The 23165-nt window shown below is 39.6% G+C and overlaps 1 pseudogene; it reads right to left on the reverse strand.

Annotated features, from left to right (window-relative positions):
• The window catches only part of LOC129106573 (serine/threonine-protein kinase BRSK2-like), a 109597-nt pseudogene that overhangs the window by 29486 nt on the left and 56946 nt on the right, over window positions 1–23165 (reverse strand).

Raw genomic sequence — 23165 nt, forward strand, 5'->3', positions numbered from 1 at the left:
ATGAAGAACAGAAGTAATGAAGCTGGTTAAAGTGAAACCAGTAACTGGACTCAACTGGAGCTAAAGTCATAAAGTGAACTAAAGCATCTGAGCACTGTTTCTGAGCTGGAAGAGCGGAGTTCAGATGTTCCACATGACTGGTTCAGTGAACCACCGGTTGGCCCGCGGTGAGCTGTGTTCACTGGGACGCTTTGGACCAGCAGGAATCCTACAGAGCTTTAAGAAGTCTGAAGAAACAAACGACCTCACTAAAGATCAGCTGTGTCCTTCTGAAGCTGCACTCTTCACTCTATTTCTGAATTAAAAACAAGTTAAATAACTACTGATGGATCATAATGAGGCTCTGGGTCTTGGTACATTCAGTAATATCTCTAATAAAGAGACAAAAACAGGAAAGAAAGCCTTTTTTTTGTAACAAGTGAACTCAATAAACCTTGTTCTCTGTAGCGCTTTAACAAATCCTGTTCATGACATCAAATACTGTCGTGGATTTAATCTACAAGGTATGTAATAGATTTATATTAACAGATGCACAAAGTCATTTTTCTCTGTTTATATCCAGTCACAAATAGTCTGAGCAGGTGATCAGCTGAGTCTTATTTACATGAAGAACGGCGAGTCAACAGAGACAGGATGAACAGAAGGAAAGCATTAAAATCCAGATGAAGGACTCAGGTTTACAGCAGTAATAATACACTACCATGGGTTAGAGCAGTATTAGTGTTCCATGATGTGCTTGTACTCACCCACAGCTGGTCTCCAGCAGACTGTCCCCGACCTGCAGAGACGCCATGCCAAAGTCTGCTATCCTGATGTTGTTCTTCTCGTCTAACAACAAGTTCTCCGGCTTCAAATCTCTGTGGCTGGAGGACGAGAGGAAAAAAGAGGAAACAGAGGAAACAGGATTAAAATGAATTTAAAACAGATAAAGACTTTCTTTACACCTGATATGAAACTGTTTTTGGTTGGTTTGGTCTCCTGGTTCAGAGCAGGAAACAGCTGACCAATCAGGGGTCTTCATCTCTTCTTCCCTCCAGACTTCAAACCAGCTTTAAATCTATTTCAAATTAATCTAATTCCTAAAACTTTGATGAGTAACTTCATTTCTTTTGCTCTCAACATGGCGACGGCTGAAGCGGAGGCTAGTAGCTAACAGTGCTAACAGCGAAAACAACGGTAACAGTGGTTGGTTTACGTCATAGAAGCGTAGAATGGAACATTGTTATATATTTCTTTATAAAGCCATATTACACATCTCTGTTTTCTACTGACTCCTAAGACTATCAGTAGCTACAAACCTTCAAACATTTGGACAAATCATGTTCGTCATTCCCAGAAGCTGAACGTTTTTTGGTGAAAGTGCTTTGAAAGTCTTTGGACCCTCATATGTTCCTTACAGAGTTACACAGAGACACTTTAAACTAGATGATTTTATTCATAAACATGCAAGATTTTAAAATCAGGATCAATGATCATTTGAGCACTGAACAACAATTGTTTGGTTGATGTAATTTGGTTTGATTTAAGTCTGTCATCTCCTTTATTAGAATTTGTTCATGTTTTTCGTTGTTTTTTTTAACTTTTTAGCTGTTTTATTTTAAGTCTGTTTCCTGTTTTTTTTTGTGGTGCTTGGGTGAAACTTCACGCTGCCATCTTGGCCAGAACCACAACTTTTCTAAATTCAGAAGAACTGGAAGATGCAACCTGTTGCTAACCAGTTTAGAGGAAAAGAACATTTAAATCATTAACTTCACTCAGAAGAACTGGAAAATGCAAAGTCAGAGGATATCTAGAGTCAGCTGGACTTGTGTTGATTTCTTGAAGACATTTTGAAAGTTCTGCAGCTGAAGAACATTTCCAGATGAGAAGCATCCTGTTTCATTTGACTTAACCCTCCTACATAACAAAGTGTCCCTTGTTTCTCGTCCACTGACGTCCTGGAAATCCACTTTAACAAACTGCAGCACAGAAATTGATTAAGTTTAAAGTTTTGGTATAAAAGTATGGGTTCTTTAAGTTTTGTTTTCAGGAAAACCTGGGCTGAATGAGTTTTATTCTTATATTCCTCAAAGTGAAAGCTGAAAACAGAAGTTTTCTGTCCATGAACCTGATTGAACAGAAGCTCCTGACATCTGAAGGCTCTTTGCTTTCTTGCTTCAACCTCTGGAGGTGGAAACAATTACTCCTGAGAGCTTTCACACCCACACACCATCTTCTCTGTTGTAAAAGCTTATTTATTACACTCCAGGAGTAAAGGGGGTCCAGTATCAGATCTACATGTTTACTCAAAACGACAGCTGGATGTGACACCAGGAGATTAGAGCTAGATTCCTCCAGAAAACACAGAATGCAGAATAAAATCTGGTCCTCAGAGCTGAACACGTAATGACTGAAGCTCAGAGTCAGAGTCAGAGTCAGAGCGTCTCTGATGTTCAGCTTCACGTCGAGGAAACTAAAGGTTTCTCTCGAAGATGAAAAGAGATGAAGAGGAGCTGCAGCCTCGGAGGTCGCCCCGGGCAACAGATGATGAGGAGGCAAACACTCCTCATATACAAGTTAGAACATAAACTATTGAAGATGCTGCCGGAGGTCAAATCATTTTATCTCTACAGTGAATTTATTTAACAGCATGGAAGATATTTACTGACCTGATTTTTTTCAATCTAGTGGAAATTGACTGTGTGGCACCAACGAGGATTCATTTTGAAACTTTAATTATTTCACTATATTTATCTTACTATTGCTGTTCTATTTTGCACTGATTTCAGTGTTAGCCTATTGTTTATTTCTGTTTTTATTTTTACTCTATTACTATAACTCTCTATTTAAATTCTAAATATTGTTTTTTCTTATTCTTCTGTTTTAATCTTTGATGAATCTCTGGCACAGGAATTAATAAAGTTCTATCTTATCTTATTTAATAAGAACGTCTCCGCAGGTTCAGTAACATCAGCAACTAACTGACCTTTTAGTTAGCTAGAAAACAATAAACATTTATTTTGGTTTACATTTTTTAACTGAGCTCTACTTCATTTTAAATCTGGATTTACTCATTTTAATCCAAGATGTTTCTAAACTCTGATTTGAACCTAAAGGATGTAAATGAGACGTAGTTGCATGTTGGAAAGCAATGCATCACAAAAGAAAATCCTTTCTGCAGCTGAAGTTGGAATATTGGTTGATGGGAAGATGTTTTTGGGACTGTATGTATGCAATTGACCAACAAGAGGAAGGTCGTGTTTGAGGAAATGATTAGAGTTCATAACGTGTCTGTTCAGAACGGACTGCTCGACCTCCGTTCATCAAACACATTCACACTCCACACTGCTCTTCCTTCAGTCTGCAGAAACACAAACTCCAACTGTGAAGTCCATCAGATTAACGTCTGTCCACAGAATCAAAGGACCTACAGACAGAGACTCCATCCACCGTAATCAGATGTCAGCTCAATAAACAGATCAATGAGTGGATGAGTTATGATAATCCTTTGACAAGATTATTATCGTGTTGAGAGATAAATAATAATGCTGCAATATTCATACCTGCAGTGTTTTTACTATGAAGACGGTTTAGTTTCCTTTGTGTCTGATTCAAAGTGATGCTTTTCTTAGACATCAGGTTTCAGCTTCTTTTGTTGCAGTTTTTTGTATAAAATATCTTCCATTCACACGTTTTGCACCTCTAAACAGCAATACCTTGAAATATATATATTTTATGAGCCCACAAATGATCAACTATGAGACTTTATCCCTTCTTACCTGCACAAATCTGGACTGTTAAGAGCTTAATGCTTTTTATAAACAAACAAACATCAGGATATATATGAGTGTAAAGGTAAGGTACCATATGGAGTGGCTGTGGCAGAAGTCCAGGGCGGAGATGATCTGTCTGAAGAACTTTCGGGCCTCTTTAGGCGTTAGCCGGCCTTTTTTCACCAGGTAGTCGAACAGCTCCCCCCCAGAGACATGCTCCAACACCAGGTACCTGCAGAGGAGGAGGAGACGGTGAGGACGGTCAGAGATGGAGGACGGACTCAGGTTTTTAGGTCAAATACTTACTAGTATCAGTAGTACAAAATATTTCCCTTCCTTTGTATCTGTGGAAGGTTTGCATGCTGCTCTACAAGTTAGAAAAATCAATGTGCCATTTAAGTGTTCCTCAAATCGCAAAATGACCAAAGAGTTTCTGCACATCAGACTTTAGGCTGCACATAACAATTATTTCCATTGTCGATTAATCTGTAGATCTTTCTCTGGATTAATCATTAGTTGTTTTGTCTAATAAATGTCAAAAAATGGTTGAAAAATGTCGGCCAGTGTGTCCCAAAAGCCCAAAAGTATGTCCTCATATTTCATGTTTTGTCCACAACTCAAATGTAATCACTTTACTGTCACAGAGGAGGAAAGAAACCAGAAAGAAAATCACGTTTAAGAAGCTAGAATCAGAGAATATTGACTTGTTAATCGTTTATTAATCGTTGCAATCCAAGCTTTATGGGTTAGGAGAGAAATAAATGTCAAAATTACAAACCCGTCTGCTACTTCAGCACCACGGACAGCGCCTTGGATTTATCAACGCAGTTAAGACTGCAGATATTTTAGAATCGTGGTCGTACCATAATTCTAACTTCATGAACATAAATCAGATAATTAATTTACTTTAATTAAATGTATTTTTCTATAGCCAAAAATCCCAAATCCCAAATTTGCCTCAGAGGGCTTTACAATCTGAACAAATAATAAAAGATCAATGTGGGAACGTCTTCCCTCAAATCATCTACTGGACTTATCAATAAGTGCATCAGATCAAAGACTGACAGCGAGAAAATATTGTTGTTTTGGTCCTGAGACCTTAACATTTCTTCACTTTATTCTTCATTGTCAGTAAAATATGTACAAGTGACCAAATGTGCAGGTTTTTCTCACATTTCATGAGAGGATTCATATTTATAATCCAATCTCATGTTAGTAACTTCTGTCGTCAGATAAATGTAGTAGGATAAAAAGAAAGTCTCCAGTAAAGTAAAACCTAATAACCAACCTCTGAGTCCAAACGGAGAATAAACTACGTTAACGTGAACTGAGGATGTTTCATTTCTCCTCAGAATGAAGGAGGCATTAATGAAGTAATTGGTTCATAAAGCACAGAGTCTTTGGCTCCGACGTGCTGAAGTTACACCACAGTACATCCACGCTTAGTGTAAATCCTCCTGAAAATCCCCGACCCGTGTTGGTTTGTGTGTTTCTGTGGTTTGGAACGTGTCGTCGGCGTTCATTTGTCTCGTGGACGTCCCTGATCCTCGCTCTCCTTCCTGCAGTCTGATTTACGAGCAGATTAAAGGATCTGCTGGAGCGTTTAGCTGTCAGAGCTATTTAAATTAGAAACGTGTTTCACGTGTGATTTGTGAGTGGGGACATTTTTTAAAACTGTTTGCGTCCGACGACGACGACCGCCCGTCTCCGTCCTCGCAACATTAAGAAAACAAATTCCCTGCTCCGTTTGACGGCGGCGCCTTTATCAATTATTGAACAGCGCATTAAGGCGTGCCACTGGAGCGCGGCGGCCACATGCAGCTGATTAATGTACACAATAAAAGGAGGGGATGTGCATTAAAGCCACACGGCTGCAGCAGGCGGGTTAAAGAGAGGAAGAACCAATAAAACATGTCTGCTTTAATAAAATCACAGAGCTCAAACTGGAGTCTGGAGCGGCGGATCTCAAGGAAATGCTGAATTGTTCTGCTGTCGACGGCCCTCAGACATTATTTTACATTTTATCAATGTCGATTGTCGGCTCTTAAAGCCAAACTGAAATTTTAACTCTCTTAACTTTTTGTGTGAAGAATTATAAACTATAATGATATTTTTCAAAAGGTAGTGACTCTACAAGCAGCTTATTTTGACGCGTGTTTCTGTTTATTGCGTGTGGCGACCTCTAGTGGCTGAAGCAAATACTGTGCATAAGAAGTGGACGTAGTCATCGTGATGTCACTTATTGATTCGTGAATTGCGATTTTGAAGCCTCAAGTTCAGCGTTTTGGCCGTCGCCATCTTGGCTTTTTGCAACCAGTCAACAGGAAGTCAAAAATACAAAATAATAAAAACAAGTTTCAAATTCAAATTTAACTTTACGCCTTTAAGATGAAATATTTCAAGTATCCCGTGTAGCACTTCATGAAGCTCTTTATTCAGCTTCTCTCCTGCATGTTAAACCTGAGCATCTGAGTGATGTTGCAGCTCAGGGTAACAGCAGAAGGTCAGATGTACTTACAGGTATTTCTTGTTCTCGTAGACGTCGTGCAGCTTTAAGACGTGAGGATGCTCGATGAGTTTCAGGATTGCGATCTCCCGCTCCACCTGCAGAGAAAACACAGAGACGTTCAGGACATCGTTGACAGAAAGTCTCATGTTGAAGTCATTCTCACAATGAAATGATGAGAATACCACCACAAGCCTGTTTCACCAGGACACACACACACACACACACACACACACACACACAGTTTCACTCTTCACAACTTCAGCGTGCTAACAAGCTAACAAGGACAATGCTAAGTTGTAATATTCAGTTCTTTCTCATTATCAATAAAACTCAAAGTATTAGACACGTTTAAATCGACCTACTGGACTTTTATATAGCAGCCTTTCTGCTCTTCTGACCATTAAAAGTACTTCATGTCAACATTCATCCATATATATATAAGATACATATGATACAACATCAGACTTATGTGACAACAAATCATGATTTCCTGTCTTTAAACAGAAAGCAACACTTGCATTATATATTAAAACTTTATTGTAAGAACAATGCGTCTCGGTTTAACAATAAAGTTGTTCTATACTCTGCAGTTTTGACGTCTTCTGAATAATGTCGACCAAAAACCACAGAGAGACCAGATATTTTAGGAAATATCTGAGCCTTTAGGAAACTAAAATAAAAACATATTTTAAGAGCTGCTGCTAAAGATATTAGTATTCATTATTCAGTAGGAACCAATGGGTTTGAGCTGAGAACCATAAACAGAAGGGAAGTCACAAAGTGTTGAGAACAAAACGGTTTTGTTTCTTTTAAGGGATGTTTTGACAATGACATGAAAAAATGTCGCAACGAATCATGATTTCCTGCCAAATAACATAATTACTAAATGTTTTCTTTCAGGTTCAGTCCGTGCAGCAGAAATGATTCAGACTCCTTCAGACACACAGATGCTGCCTGTGGTTCCTCCGGTGTGTTTCAGCTTCAACCCGCTGTGATCTGGATTTACCGCAGCGGGTCGCTGAGGTCAGACCTCTTTCTGTTTCTGCACGGACGACATCAGTCAGACGTGATTTCAAACTGCGTCTCTGAGCTCATGTTGAGGTCTGTGCTTCTGTAATTCCTGCATATAAAAATAGACGTATATAAGAAGTGGACGTAGTCATGGTGACGTCACCAATTGGTTTGTGCCTCAAATTTTGAAGACTCAAGTTCGGCGATTTGACAGTCGCCATCTTGGCATTTTTTGCAAACGATGGAAGGAAGTGACCATATATGGACTGAGGAGGAGTGACGTAGAGACGCCGTATACGTCTCTGGTGTCGACCTGCCAATCAGTGTGTAGCCCCGCCCTAAAGCATCCCCTGCTTTATGGTCTGTTTGACTCTAAATGGAGCATCATTTACTAAATGAACATCATGCTGTATTGAAGAAGACTTGAAACTAGAGATTGAGACCATAAACTCATGTTTACAATGTTTACTGAGGGAATAAATCAAGAGAGAAGTAGAGTCATTTTCTCATAGACTTCTATACAACCAGAGGAGTCGCCCCCTGGTGGACAGCAGAGAGAATGCAGCTTTAGACTTTTATAATACAAATCAGGACAAAAACAAACACTTATTATCATGCTGAATAAATGAAGTTGAACAGTCTTCGTAGGATATAAATGCATAATGTAGGAGGTACGGTCGTCTCCTGTATATTGAATCTAACTATGAAGCCACTTTATCGACATTAGTTTGTTGGAAATGTCGGATTAGTTCCTCCATGTTTCTGGTGAGATAATCAATGAGGGGAAACACTGTGTAGGAGTCAGTGAGGATCTATGTCACAGGTGATCAAACTAATCCTTTGACCATACGTCCTATTGATTTCAGATTCTCATCGCTGCCGGTCTTTAAGCTGTGGAGCACACAGACGCCATCAGTCATCCGTCATTCACAGCTCTCTGATGGCTCATTTTGACCTGCTGACTCTTTTTATGACTGTCTTCTTCTGAGTCTGAGTCTGAGTCATGGCGTTCCTTCTCGGGGGAGCTGTGTGACAGGTCTGAGAGGCCGGACGAAGGACAGAAAATACAATTTTATTTCCATCAAAGCCGGCAGGTCTTCAAAGGTCTGTCATGGCGACGGAGGCTGGCAGCAGATAAATAATTAAACAATTCCCATTTCATCTTGAGCCCAGTGGTTTCTCAGACCAGACTGTCACACAAACCTCCCCCTCTGTCTCTTTTTCCTGCTAAAACTACAGCCAAACACTGAAGAGACAGGAGAGAAGATCTGATATCAGACTACAAAAGATCTTTAAGAAGTGAATGACAAGAAATAAGTAATCGTACAAAAGCTTAATTATGCTAATTATAGCCCAGAAAAATGAGGTGATATCGTTTTCATATTCGATACAAACTTGGAAGTCTGTCTTTGTTGATAAAGACCTTTAATAGACAATGTCATGATTAAGTCACGGTGTTAGCTGGAGGCCAAACAGAGGAAAGACTGGAGGAAAACGGGAATCCCCCAGAGAATAGTGGGATACGGTTACACATCCAGAATGTAGTCTTGTTGTTTTGTTGGGTGTCAGAATTGATATTGCATACATTAGAGATGATAAACTGTGATTCTTGGCTCCAGCAAGCTACAATATCAGAGAAGTTTTCTGAGAGATGGAGACAGCTGATGCACTGCAGAAGAACAAACTATTAGAGAGATGAAACAAAATGTTGCTAACAGCTTAAACTATTAGAGAGATGTAGAGAAATGCTAACTAGTGGACAGCTGGTTACTTAGCTACCTGGCTAATTCCACCATGCTTACATGCTAGCGTTACACTGGTTGAAGAAAATGAGCCCAACAGCTCATCTGTGATGAAAAACCTCCTGAATGATAAACACTGAAAACATCCAACAACTCCCATGATCCCACGCTGCTTCACCACGTCAACAGAGATATCCTAGTGACAAGCAAACAGGCCCAGAAATATCACTGAATGAATATATTATTATTATTATTATATGTCAATGAATTAAATTGAGTTCAGTGGGATCATTTAAAGAATAGTAGCTGACTATTTTACTTTTCTCATCCATAACAATCACATACTGATGTTTATCTAACACATTTTTATGTTTTTTTATCTCCAGCAGGAAGCAGCCAAATCCACATCACATCTTTAATTATAATGTTAGCCAATCCTTTGCCTTCTGTATTTAGACTTTAGGCTCCCAGGTGAACACGCAGTGACTAATGTCTGAGATGGATGCAGGTGCAGAACATCAGCACCATCCTCCTGCTTTCAGATCTAATTAACCTCGTATTCATCTTCCTCACACACCAGCGAGACACAATCATGCTCACACAGCGTAGCATGGCGGAGGCTAATTGAACACATGTAGCAGGTAAACAGACCTTCAGCCCTCCACGTGTGAGCGGCGACGCCGGCGTTTATTAAGCTCCATTATGACCCATATGGCTTTTTAATGTGAAGTAATAGAGTGTGAGTGTGTGGGGGAGGGGTGGAGGAACATTAGCTCCCACAGCTGGAGGACAGCATGTAAGAAACCAAGGCTCAGTTCTGTTCAGGTTCAAAGAAGAAATCCTTCTTTATCTGTCACCTCAGGTCTTAACCTGCTCTTTAATTCTCACCAGCACTGTCTGATTACGTCTGAACTCTTGTCTCGTCAATTATCTTCAGCTCATCCTCTCTGTTGAGTCCGAATTAGCAGAGATGTTTCCAGCTGTGTTCGCCCACATTAAAAAGGCATTAATATATAAGCTTTTATCAAGTTAAGTCGTGCATAATGCAGACAATAGAGGAAAAAGAAGTCTTTAAATCTGAAGGGAGCTGATACATTAATAGGAGGATATTATCTCTAAAGATAATCCCTCTGATGGACGTTAGAGAGATTCAGGTTTTAACACATGAAGCATCATCTTCTCCTGTTTGATACTCAGATTCAACACTAAGCAGTAACCCAGACTCTGATGTAGAGGAGATAGTGTTCTTCAGGGTTCTTCAGGGTCTCAGAGGTGTAAATGAGTTCATTAAGTCTCTGTTCACCACCTCCTCTCTGCCTCTCGACACCTCCAACAGGAAGTGTTTAATCACCGACTACACCACCTCCTCCCTGCTCCACCTGGGGGTCAACAGACGACAAACACAAACACAGTCGCTTTCTCTGATCAGACGTCCTCCACATCGTCCTCTCACACCAGACGGGAGACATAATCCCCTCTGGATCTCTGGGTCTGCTACCAGACGTGTCCAGAATACCTCCATAGAGACGCCCTCAAGACCTTCTACGTCTCCACATATCGGCCTGGAAACACCAGAGAGTAGCTACATATATGCAGCTTGAAGCTCGCTGACTTTGGGACCACTTGTGCTCGTCAACGCTGACAAGATGAAAAAGTTAACACAGTAAAATTGTGAATGAACAGTCGACTAAATGGATTAAAATCCCATTCACATCTCTCTTGTAGAACATTTCCACTGTTTATACTTTCCAGTTATCTCTCCATAATAATTACTTTATGAGATAAGAGAAGCTTCACCCTGTAACAACTCCAACATCAACAGTGATACATCTTCCATCTAGCGAATCGTTTGACGCCAATTTCACATTATCTAGTTCAACTTTCATCTAAATCATACATCTGAAATAATTGTATCCACTTTTGAACCAGAACCATCGTTATTTAGATTAAGTTCCCGGATGAAGAAGTATCTGTAATATACTAAATGATACCGAAATAGTGACTGTTTCCTAAAATACTGATACGCCTCTTGATGATTACCACATGCTCTATTAACAGTGATTTTTGAACCTGGTTAAATCAATCTTTATGCACCGCACTTCAACTTCACCTTTTCATTCAAGTCACCGCTCTCTGCAGCCGAGACAGATATTTGAAATGATGCTGGAACTGCAGTTTAGATGACAAGTGAGCCAGCTGTTTGGATGAATCATCCAAATTTGAGAAATGTGGCAGCGAGTAAAGTGAGAAACTACCAGACTTCTCCTGCTTTCAGAGCATGTAAATAGAAAAAGATGAATGTAAATAAAATCCGTGTTTCTGCAGCAGTTAGTTTGGAATCGATCACCTGATCAGACGAAGTGCTGAGCCTGGTCAGGTGTGATCTGTTCACATTTTGTTTCCCTGTCGCTTAACATTTTCTGACACGTAAGCGGCGATGATTCTGTGTGAAGTGAGACAGCCGGAGAGGACGGACGGCGACCTCTCTGAGCGGCCGCCATACGGACGGTGACTCAGGATGACGGCAGGAAACGGCTGCGTTCACGGTGAGTCAGGTTAGAGACGCAGCTTCTGAACACACGGACTGATTCACCCAAGAGTTCGGGATAAACAGTGAACCCCTCCAAGAGTCCACAGACAGACGGACGGACAGACGGACGTCACATCACACAATGAAGCATCTAGCCGTGAAATACACAACACATCGACCTACACTGGTGTTAGTTAGAGAAACTCCATTTGATGGGGATTAACTGCTTTCCACGGTCATTTGACTAAAACAAAGTCTGTAATGTGTTGACGCAGCTTGCAGGGAAGAGTTGTACGCGGATGGCGTGTTAGCTAGGTAGCTATAGGTGGCTAGGTAACGTAGCTTGTCCTTCACTGGAGCGTTGGGAATGAGGCGGAGGGCCTGTTAGACCCAGCTCTGCTGTTTGCCTAATTTTCTGTCACCTAAGTAGCATGAAAGCATGGTGGGATCAGCACACTAGCTAGCTAACTAGCTTGCTAAATAGCGTGCACATTTCTTCATGATTAATGCTACGCTGGCTACAAAAAATGAGCTGAATAAGGTTTTCACTCATCTGTTGAAAATGCTTTCTACGCTGTGACAAGAGTGTGGATGAAGCATTAAGTTAATACATTTTACTCCTTAAGCGACTGGCTAGCTAGCTAGCCTGCTAATTCCACCATGATATAATGTTACGCTGGTTACAGAATTAGCTGACTAAAGTTGTCACTCGTCTTTTGATAGCAATGATCTTTCCTACTTTGTGAAAAGAGTGTTTGTATAAATCATTAAGTTGTTAAATTCTACTTGTTTACTCTGACTCTCGGTTTTGTCGTTACTGTAAAACTTCACCTCAGTGAGTCAGCGACTTGCCATAAGTCGGTTTAGTTTATATGGAAGTTAACCCACAACAACCGTCTACATGGAAACGTTTGTTCACACAAAAATGGCTTCAATTGATTTCAATGGGAACGTCCATTCTATTTCTATTTTATTTAGAAACGGGCTCTGAAACTGTGTCCTTCAAGAAAACAACGGCAGCCTGGATTCACAAAAGTGACAACAGAGACCAAAAGCCACGAACAAACAAAGCAAAAATATTATAAGTTTCAAATGATGTCTGAATACACAGCTTCTGTTTGCTAACTGTTTATTTCGGCTAAAATATGATTATGGATGGACATACGGATTATACTGCAGGAGAGATTTGAGAAGTCATATTTTGTATTTATGATTCGACCTTGAGAGCTTCATCCTGATGTTGCTCCAGCTGCCAGTTACATAATATTATCTATTCAGTAATTAATTCAGCTGACTTTCACTTTCACAACCCTGATTATCAAATAGAGCACAGGTGAAACATTTTATTTTGCTCGGTGGCAGCAGGTTTGATGTTCTGCTGATCCGTCTCCCCGTTGAGGGTCTCAGATCTCCTGACTCATGACAACGAACCTCCTCCAGGCTCCGCCTCCACGCCTGATTGCTCCTCCTAATGAATTATGAGGACCGACTCCAAATCCCCGTTTAATTGAAACACGATGCAGAGCTGAGGGCCACGAGGGGCGATAAATTGGAACATCCGCTCGGTAATCAAACCCGCCATCTGTTGCCATGACGTCCGGGAGGAAAGACCCCGGACCGGCTCCGGTATCCAATCACGGGTCAGACGGGCAGCGGTGCAATCAAACGGACGAGACGAAACATCCAGTCGTTTTATGAAGCCACAAAAAATCCATTCAGAGGAACGACAGAAATAAAAAGGTCTGCTGGGACGGAGTGAAGAACCAGGAGAGGAAGGAAAGAAGGAGAGGAGAAAGGAAGGAAACGAAAGGAAATACAAAGAGGGGAAAAGAGAACGGACGGGAGAGACGGGAAATAAAAGGAAAAGGAGAGGAGAAAGTGTTGAAGAAAAGATGGTTAAAAGACCAAAAGATTATGAAAAGGAAGTTCGTTCAACTTAAATAAATATGTTGTTTGGAATACCCAAAAACTACACTACACTTGAAATTATTAAGTTTTTTGAATTTGTAAATGTGTAAGTCTAAGTAATGATGCTGAACTATGTTCAAAGATCAGATTGATGGAAAAGCTTCTTTTGATAGCAGAACTGAGGGCCTGTTCTTCTTCCATCAAACACACACACACACACACACACACACACACACACACACACACACACACACACACACACACACACACACACACACACAGAGTTAAGTCGGCATTGACAACATTAACACGAGCAGCGAGTCGTTGAGGAGATGAAACGAGTCGGTCAGACGTGAGAGCTTCAGCTTCGACCTCTGAGGAAACTAAACACACAATCTGCTGCACTTCAACTGGAAAAAGAGATTTAATCACACACACACACACACACACACACACACACACACACACACACACACACACACACACACACACACACACACACACGGACTGATGAACTGTACTAAACGAGTCCTTGACTCTCCTCTGTCTGTTAGCGGCTAACGCTAGCAGCTCAGGCTCCTCTAATGAGACTCTGCTTTGACATCTGGTTGCCGGGCGAGGTAACGCTGTGAGGTGTTGATCTCTGAGGAGGTGATGTAAATGTCAGGCTGCTCATCTCACCAGGAACCCAACACACACACACACACACGGTGAGAGTGTGAAGCATGTAGACACGAGGTCGGACGTTAGCATGTTTTGCATAAATATCTTCACATTATCACATGACATGTCTGTTGGAGACGGAGGTTCAGAGGATGATGTTCACACGGGTGAGAGGAGATGACAACATGGCCGACGTCATCAGCACGCCGAGCGTCTGAGATCACACATGGAAATAATTCAGGAGGTATTTTTAAACGTTAATCAAACAGAGAGACGTGTTCCTGCTCTGGATTCTTGTTTGGTGACATTTGAGTTTATAGAAGCTGGATTTATGAAGCGCTTTGAATACACATTCACCCATTCACATACAAGTACACGCTCACAAAAAGTACTTGGTTATGTTTAGTCATCTAAAAGTACTTGGTTATGTTTCATTAAGAAAAATACTTGGTTACATTTAGACAACAAAGTACTTATTTATGTTTAGTCAACTAAAAGTACTTGGTTATGATTAGTCAACAAATGTTTTTGGTCATGTTCAGGCAACAATAGTACTGCTTTTGTAGTACTATTGTTTACTTGTTTTCTTCATTTACTCTTGTCTGAAATGCGTAACATGGGAGTAAAGTGGGGGAGGGTCAAGCTCAAAGGCAGATTTGCATTTCAGATATACTAATAGAAACACATGTGTACATTACTTTAACTGCTTTAGGCAAAAAAATTATGTAAACATTAATATTTTCCATTTGCACCAAGTTAGAAGGTTCCTTGTTCAATCTACAGCCTTAAATCTCTGAGAATCTCTTTCATATCAAATCAATATTGTTTGGCTATTGTAACTGAAACATACATAATAGAATCAATATTGAAACAAATCAGTAAAACTAATCAGGACCGTGTGAATCAGAATAAAACAGGGAAATCAGTCGTGATGATACCAGAACACTTCTGATACAAAGATCTTATCCCATAGCTGACAGATGCTTTATTCATATGCAGATGTCTGTTTATAGAGATTACTTCTAGTGTTACTTAGAGTTTAGTGCAGCCAACGGAAAAAAGCTTCAACTATTGTGTCTAAACTGTTCCAGTCAGGGATGAAGAAATGTATTTATATGGAAATGTTTTCTGGTTGTTCCTTTAAGAAGGTTCCATGTGTAACAATAGAACAAGAGGGAAATGTAAATGTGAACATTCACATGCAAAAAACCTCAAAAGAAAAAACATCCAACGCTGCACAAAGTTTGTGATAAAAGAGGAAACAGAAGAAAGTGAAACCTGCAGCTCTGGAAATGTCAAACAAAATGGGGTCTCCTTAAAATGCCATCTGAAGCAGGGCGGGGGGGTTATCATGTTTAAAACATGCATCTCCTCCAGATCTCCCTTCTGCTTTTTGGTTATTTTTATTCCCATTTCATTTCCAGGAGGCTGGAGAGACTTCATTGTGTGAGAACAACGGCCATAACTCACGCCAGTCGCTGCCTGTTGCCACGACAACAGGGCCTTGGCATCTTCTAAAATAAGACCGAGGCGGGAGAGATTAGAGGGAACCCCAACCCCCCCCCACCCCCATCCCCAGACAGAGGTAAAAACTGGAGAGGAGAAGAGGAGCATCTGCCTCCTCCGTCTCCTCCGTCTCCTCCGCTCAGAGCTCGTTAGAAACACAACAGGACGATTATGTGACGGAAATGAACGTGATAATATGACAATAAACCCGTGAGCTGTGTTTTCATGACACCATGACACCATCAGTGAGGGAAAAGAACATCCAGACTCTCCTCCGTCGGCCTTTTAGTTAAACTCTTAGCGTAACCACATAAAACGTGTTAACTGCTAAGTTTCTTACTCATTTCTTCCTTTTTGTTTTTACGTTTGCTTGTTTTTTTTTGCTTTTGTTGATTATATTATATTTATTCCTATAAACCCTGACGGGTATTTTAAATTTAACCTGCAGAATTAGCTTCTTTTCTTTAGTTTTTTGTGTTTTTCTGCAGCTTTATTTTGTTGTGCAAATAAATAAATCTCTACAATCTCTTCTCTTGCACTTTAACATTCTCTGTTTCTTCATCAAGAGCACATCAACATAAGGTATATGCATGATATTAAATAAATAACATGTCAGCTAATTGTTAGTTAACCTTCTAATTAATGTTAACCCTCAACTGAAAAGTTCAAATGTAATTTAATTAAACTAGGTAGAACAAAAAGCAACCAACTAAATTTTGTTCCCATTCAAAAAGAACTGCAATATCAATCATTTTTCGAGGGAAACATATTTTCTTCAGGATTACGGTCGCTGGTTTACACATTTTAAAGATGAGGTGAATGTTGTACATTTAAACAAAACAAAAAAGCTACAAAAATACTGCTTTTTACTGTTAGATTCAGTAAAAAAAACATCATAGTTTGGCTTAAAATTACTCTGAAATTAGAGAAAATAAAAATATTTATTTTTACCGTGTGATTACTTATTCATTATACTTGTTTTGATCTTGATTTTTCTACTTATGTCTCTTATTTGTTTGCATGTTCACTCTGCTGCTGTAATCCTGCAGATTTCCCCGCTGTGGGACTAATAATAGATTATCTTATCTTATCTTATCTTATCTTACTTAGTTATGTTTACAAAGAACTTTGGTTATCTAATGTACCTCGTTATGTTAAGGCAACAAATGTATATGTTTATTTTTAGACAATACAAGCGCTATAGTTATGTTTAGGAATCAAAAGTTGTTGGTTTAGTTTAGACAACGAAATAACTCGGATATGTTAAGGCAACAAAGGTACCATAGTAATGTCTAGGCATGAAGAGTTTGATGTTTTTTAGACAATAAAAGTTCTCAGTCTCCTGAGTGTTTCTTCAGCATCACACACTGACACCAGTGGACCTCGGTGGAAGCTGACTTCCTCCACCTGTGACTCATCCAGCTGTTAGTTGGAGGTGGAGGTGGGCAGAGAAGTGGTGACAGCTGTAATAATAGAGAGAGGAACCAAACACCTGCTCTGGACCTGCAAAGCATTCTGGTCTATTTTCATGCTCTTGTGGGTGCAAACGGTGTCTCTAAGAAATGATATGTTCTGTGATTCTGAAAGTCTCAGTCATTTCACTAAATAGCTGCACACCTTTCAAACATTTAGGGAAATTACTGAGACTTTTTTTAGAAATGAAACTCACAAATATGTAAAAGTTTATATCTTCAGTCAGAACCGATGAGGTCGGAGCTGAGAGACAGAGACATGAAGTCAGAGAGAACTGAGAGATGGTTTAACACATTGTTGGTTTGAGTGTTTTCATCTGATTTATACTGAAACTGTAATGTATTCATGTATTTCATTGTATTGTATAGTATTTACTTGTACTATAGTTGTTTTACTGATATTATTTAGGCCACTAAATTGTAATAACCTGCCCGACAAAAATGTACTCTTAATCAACTCTGGCACATTTATATTGAAGCGGAAACTGAAATGTTGATTAATGTGCACTTTCCCTGGTAAATAAATGTGGATAACAAATTATAGAATATTGGCTTTGATATTAAGAACAACCATGAAAATTGAATTATTCACTTTAGTTATGAAGAATAAATCTAATCATCTGAAGATCAGAATTCACAGCCGGAAGCACCAACACACACACACACACACACACACACACACACACACACACACACACACACACACACACACACACACACACACACACACACACACACACACACACACACACACACACACACACACACACACACACACACACAGCGTCTTACCTTCATTAGAACCGACTCGCTGAGCTTTTCTCTGTTGACGATCTTTATGGCGACTTTCTGACACGTCACACAGTGGATTCCCAACTTCACCAGACCTGAAACAAAAAAAACATCAGACATAGATTTATATATGAATATAATAATTTTGACTTGAATAGAACCTTTTAGAGTTCTTTGGAGAAATCTTTTAAGGTAATATATCCATAATCAATAAACTTTAGCTATTGCACCTTCATCAATGACTGACCTCAATGAACAGGTCAGGTGAAATGTCTTTAATGTAAAAAACAAGAGCACAGTCTGTTCGTTTGGTCAAAACATATCTTTGATATGAGTTAAACATATTTGAATTTTAACATTTTACATTTAATAGTTTCGTTATGGTTACGCAAAAAAGTACTTGCTTGAGAATATTGTCTTTTTCAGAATAAAATGTTTTGCATGAAAATGTAAAAATTGTTTTGTTTGTTGAGCCATTGGTAAGACCAATATTTAACACTATATATAAAGCAAAAACATTTGGAAAGATCATGAATAAACATACTTTAAAATACTACAACATCAGTATTTTCATGTTGCAGGTCTGACTTTCTTTAACTCTCCTTTCTGTACGTTATTTGTCACTTTACAGATCATAAACCATGCGGATAAAAATGCAATCGCCTCGAACTCTCCAACTCCCGAGTGTCTTTTTCATTATTTCCTGGTGAGAAATCACCTGATGTAAAATGTCAACACGCAGCACCTTTTTATCTTATTACGGCTACAACGCCTCCATCCATCTCCATCAAAGCTGCACCGCCAGGGGAGAATGTTTTACTTTGTACTGAAGGTCTGCTCAGCGTACAGAGGGAAATGCCACCGCGCATATGCACCTCTTCATTACCCGCCGCTGCATATATCTCTATATATAGATATATATATATATATATATTTATATATTTCACAGGAGATGAGTGTCTCGCTATTTGAAGAGGTGATTTCCCAGCGGGGGTCTCGCTGTGGAACAAGCAGATCCATGAGCAGCGGGGGGTGTTTGGGCCGATATATGGCGGCCTCGGGGCTCTTTCATGTCTCCAGTGAGGAACCCAAAGAGTTCCTGGGCGACATTCACCGGGAGTCATTGATCTTGTTGTCAGAGCAGCTCGAGGACGGATACGACCGCTCAACACGACACAATGAAAGCAGGAAGCTCTGTAGAGCATTCAACGCTACGAGTCATGAGAGGGACGTTAGAGGTTTGATGAAGGATGGAAGGAGAGGATCATCCTCTGAGGAAACAGAAAGTTCAGAGCGGGAAATAAAACGAAGAAGTCCTAAATACTGAGTAAAAGTCTTCTAGAGGCTGAACAATAGAAATAGAACAGAAGTAGAACGGACATTGAAGTGTTTCCGTGGTCATTTGACGAGTCAAAAGAAAAATGGCGATTGAACAAAAACGTCAGTTGGGACGAAAAATGTCGCAAATCGCCGGAAAAAAACACACAAAGCTTCCGGAGACGGATGGTTAGCTAGTTAGCTAGTTAGCTTGTATTTCTCTGAGGCGTTGTGCAGTGAGACGCTGTTGTTGCGTATCATTAAAGCGTGACGTTAGCTAATTAGCCAGCTGTCAGCTAGATGCTAATTCCACCATGCTTTAGTGCTACACTGGTTGCAGAAAATGTGCTGATGAAGAGTGAGTGGATGAAGAATTGAGATGTTACATTTTACTTATTTACTTCATGTATGTGTTTCGTAACGTTACTACATCACTGCTCCTGTTAGTTGCTACTGAAAAGCATCAGTGAGTCTGTGACTTCCTCTATATCGGGTTAGTTTATATGGTCACTAAGGAAACGGTACACGAAGAAAAACTCCACCAAAAAACAGTAAAGGGTTATTTTGAGGTGAGTCCAGAGGAAGAGGAGGGAAATGTTCCTGTGTGAAGTGATTTATCTGTGTTAATTAATTATTAAAAGAAATGTGATCATGAGAAAGAAATCAAACAACAACAAAGTCGTGAATCAACTTCTAAACATGACTTTGAACTCAGCAAACAAAGGAAACTCAGATATGATTTATTATATGTTACATTCATGTTTCCATAAACGGCCCCTCTGAGGAACAGAAGATATTTAAATTGTATGTTAAAGCTCCATCGGCCAATAAGAGCTAGAAGAATGACTCCCGTTATCTTTTCTGTTCTCAGAACGACACCTCTGACACCAGAATGAGTCTGATTCAATCATAACAGCACTTTGTTTGGCATTTTTCATTGTGCTCCTCAGTTATTAGAATCATTATGTAGCTGAAAACTAGAGAACAAGTAATAATCTCTGACATTTCCACATAAAGAACCAGCCACTTTGTTTCTTCCTGCCTCATTACGACATAACTCAGTTCATGAAAGCTTTTAGAGTTTAACACATCTTTCACATTGCCCTTTTCTTTATTGGTGTTTCACACATCTGACGGACAAAGAACATTAAAACATAGAAACGAAATAAAAGAAGATATAAATTCTGCAAACGGTGCAGCCTACATGTGTATTGATACCAACAATAATGTTTTTATGGAACGTTTGCATAAGTTTAACGCTAGTGTTAAAAAATAAATCGTGAATCAGTTGGTGTTTCCAACATTTACCTTCATGAAAATGTATTTGAGAGAATGTGACAGAAATTCTGCTGCATTCTTTATTTTGTGGTGTTTATTTTGGAAGCGTCGACATGTAAAAAGTTAGCTGCAGCAGGACAAAGTGTTTTATCCTCAGAAGAAGAAGCAGATATTGTGACATTGACGTGCATTCAAAAATATCTGTTTCCATCAACTTTTCTACATACTTCTTTTTTCAAAATGCAAACTTTTCCAACTCAAACAAGCATTAAAAATTAAGATTGTTGAGGTTTTTCTTACTTACGGTTTCTCACGTTCTCGATATGTTTTTTTAACGCACAAATTGAAAACGTGTGATAACAAATTTGGATGAAATTTACCGTTTCAAACCCTTTTGGGCGTTTTTATTATTGTGTTATCTATTTTAAATATGTACGCATGTACTTCATGTATTGTGTTGCAAGGTCATGTTCCTTTGAAGGAACAATGGAGTGACATTAAGGGAAGTAGAGTTAGTGTTTTTTTACATGAAAAGGTTTGATGACATTTACTGGTTGTCAAGGTAACGCAACATCCTTTTTACCCAGAAGTCCAGCTACCCAGCAGTCAGAAACATTGATGGGAAGCATCTCGAGCTGCTACAATGATTTTCATTATCTGTTTTGTACCAATCAACAAATATCTTCCATTAAATGTCAAAAAAGATCAAGATTTTCATTTTTAGAAAAGAAAAGCTGACAATCCTCCCATCCCAACTGCATGTTTTTTTAATTTATCAGTGTTTCCTGCTAAATTATTGATCAATTAAACCAAAAGGCATCTGACTTTGAGCTCTGGTCATTACCTTTAAATTAAAGAGTCAACGTTCACACAGTTTGATTGACAGCAGTGAGATCTGAGCTCCACAGAAGGACAAAAACAATCCAAAGCAAATGTTTCGGAGGTCAAATTAAAGAAATTGTGTGACCAGTGGAAAAAGACTCAACATCTCGGTTTCATTGATTTTTTTCTCTCTCTTCAATCAGCTTGCTGCTCTCTGCTGAACCAGATCAATAAACTCCAGAACTCCTGAACTCTACAGACTCTGTTCCTCCTCGAGCCTCCCATGAGCGTTCCCTCTCTGCCTTTCACAATACAGCTTCATTAATTCAACATTTAAAAAAAAGCCAAAGACTCTGAACACAACAACTCTGACTTTGTGTTTTGTTTCTGATTGAGATTAAGACGAGTTCTGAAGAAGATTTCATGACACTCAACACAAAAATGTGCTCTGAAATAAACCAACTGTGTCATTAAATCATCAAGGAAACTCCCGTGTTTCTGATATTCATTAAATTCAAAACAAGTAAAAACGAGGCCTTGAAGGTATTTTTTTAACGCCTCATTTGAGTCATTAAGAGAAGCTTTTTGTTCTCTTGTAGTGTAAATTAATAAGAACAAACTAATTAAATGAAGGGCTGAGCAGAGGCTCAGAGTGAGCGGGTTGAATGGATTAACAGAACCAGCTGGAAGGCTCTAAGAAGTTGGCATTAATGGAAAAATAACCACAGAGAATGAAAGACACCACTCTCTCTGTCAAATGAAATAAATGCTGTAGATGTGTGAGATCTGTCTTTCATTCTAACAACCGAAAGGCAGAACTATTACTCATCCATTCAACCGTCCATCTTTTAAACTGCTTATCAAAAACATTTCCTGTTTCAGTGCCACTTTTTACACACACAAATTCAACAAAAGAGAGATGTCGACCATCTCTGTTTGGATTAGTTGTAACTAAAGACCGGACAACGCCGTGGTGTCGACCTGTCAATCAGTGTGTAGCCCCGCCCTAAAGCATCCCCTGCTTTATGGTCTGTTTGACTCTAAATGGAGCATCATTTACTAAATGAACATCATGCTGTATTGAAGAAGACTTGAAACTAGAGATTGAGACCATAAACTCATGTTTACAATGTTTATGACAAACATGCAAACTCTAGACATGTTTCAGAGGAAGCATCTAAAAGTGATGATTTCCATTTAAAAAGATTCACCAGAGGTAAAGTTTAGTCGACTGATTCTGTCGCTCATCTCTGCAGGATGAGACATCCAGAGTCTGGTGAGCGTTTTGTTCACTTTATGAAGACATTCAGCGCCGGAGTAAAAACTGTCTGCTGACTCTAGAGGATCTGTTATGTTGACAGAAACAGCTGCTCCTCTGCTTTGTGTTTTGTCCTTCAGCTTCTCTAAGTGACATTAATACTGAGGGGGAACAGAAGTTTCCAGGAAACTCCCTGAACAAAGGCAGAGACCTTCTGCCGTGATGTGAGGAGAGTCTGGAGGATAAATGTCGTGTTTGGACGTGTTTCCTCTCAGAGGAGGAGAGTGTGAACGCAGAACGCCGCCGTCACAACACGACGGAGGAAACAGGAGTCGTTGGTTAATTAAAGCTGACGGGTCGGCTGTTTGTTTGGTGACCTTCATCAGTCCCACACCTCATCACACCTCCATGTGACACACAACGTTCTCAGTGTCGGGTCTGCTTCCAATCACTCCTCACGTCTTTAAAACACACCACTAACAGAGGACTTCAGATGGGTTGAGAGTCAAATGGATCAGAGGTGATACGTGATATACATGTGAGATGATCCAGCTTTGAAATGTTCTCAGTGTTAACTGGAGACAAACCAAATGAATCCAAGTGCA

This window comes from Anoplopoma fimbria, chromosome 2 (assembly GCF_027596085.1).
Source record: "Anoplopoma fimbria isolate UVic2021 breed Golden Eagle Sablefish chromosome 2, Afim_UVic_2022, whole genome shotgun sequence".
Classification (NCBI taxonomy): Eukaryota; Metazoa; Chordata; class Actinopteri; order Perciformes; family Anoplopomatidae; genus Anoplopoma; species Anoplopoma fimbria.